Source organism: Perkinsus marinus, assembly GCF_000006405.1.
Source record: "Perkinsus marinus ATCC 50983 genomic scaffold scf_1104296970214, whole genome shotgun sequence".
Lineage (NCBI taxonomy): Eukaryota > Perkinsozoa > Perkinsida > Perkinsidae > Perkinsus > Perkinsus marinus.
The window spans coordinates 1-944 of NW_003202560.1; the positions used below are offsets into that span (position 1 = coordinate 1).

At 46.4% G+C, this 944-nt stretch overlaps 5 non-coding genes across 5 annotated transcripts; all 5 read right to left on the reverse strand.

Moving 5' to 3' along the window:
• Positions 1-131: 131 nt before the first annotated feature.
• Pmar_PMAR009659 lies at positions 132-205 on the reverse strand. Its single transcript has one exon. It is a non-coding gene; the product is annotated as a tRNA-Arg (tRNA).
• A 92-nt stretch (positions 206-297) lies between these two features.
• Pmar_PMAR009660 lies at positions 298-371 on the reverse strand. Its single transcript has one exon. It is a non-coding gene; the product is annotated as a tRNA-Arg (tRNA).
• Positions 372-463: 92 nt separating this feature from the next.
• On the reverse strand, positions 464-537 carry Pmar_PMAR009661. Its single transcript has one exon. It is a non-coding gene; the product is annotated as a tRNA-Arg (tRNA).
• A 92-nt stretch (positions 538-629) lies between these two features.
• Pmar_PMAR009662 lies at positions 630-703 on the reverse strand. Its single transcript has one exon. It is a non-coding gene; the product is annotated as a tRNA-Arg (tRNA).
• A 92-nt stretch (positions 704-795) lies between these two features.
• Pmar_PMAR009663 lies at positions 796-869 on the reverse strand. The gene has a single exon. It is a non-coding gene; the product is annotated as a tRNA-Arg (tRNA).
• Positions 870-944: the final 75 nt, after the last annotated feature.

Consider the following 944-nt stretch of genomic DNA (forward strand, 5'->3'; position numbering starts at 1 on the left):
TTAGAAGTCCAACGCTCTATCCGATTGAGCCACCAGAGCTGAGAAAGACTTGTTGACCTCCTGTTCATGTGAACACTGCCTTCCGCTCACATAGTTTTACCTTGGATGGGGAAAAGTTAACCAGAGTTATATACTCTGGGCGGGACTTGAACCCGCAACCTTTGGATTAGAAGTCCAACGCTCTATTCGATTGAGCCACCAGAGCTGAGAAAAGCTTGTTGACCTCCTGTTCATGTGAACACTGCCTTCCGTTCACATAGTTTTACCTCGTATAGGGAAAAGTTAACCAGAGTTATATACTCTGGGCGGGACTTGAACCCGCAACCTTTGGATTAGAAGTCCAAAGCTCTATTCGATTGAGCCACCAGAGCTGACAAAGGCTTGTTGACCTCCTGTTCATGTGAACACTGCCTTCCGTTCACATAGTTTTACCTCGTATAGGGAAAAGTTAACCAGAGTTATATACTCTGGGCGGGACTTGAATCCGCAACCTTTGGATTAGAAGTCCAACGCTCTATCCGCTTGAGCCACCAGAGCTGAGAAAGGCTTGTTGACCTCCTGTTCATGTGAACACTGCCTTCCGTTCACATAGTTTTACCTCGTATAGGGAAAAGTTAACCAGAGTTATATACTCTGGACGGGACTTGAACCCGCAACCTTTGGATTAGAAGTCCAACGCTCTATCCGATTGAGCCACCAGAGCTGAGAAAGGCTTGTTGACCTCCTGTTCATGTGAACACTGCCTTCCGTTCACATAGTTTTACCTCGTATAGGGAAAAGTTAACCAGAGTTATATACTCTGGGCGGGACTTGAACCCGCAACCTTTGGATTAGAAGTCCAACACTCTATCCGATTGAGCCACCAGAGCTGAGAAAGGCTTGTTGACCTCCTGTTCATGTGAACACTGCCTTCCGTTCACATAGTTTTACCTCGTATAGGGAAA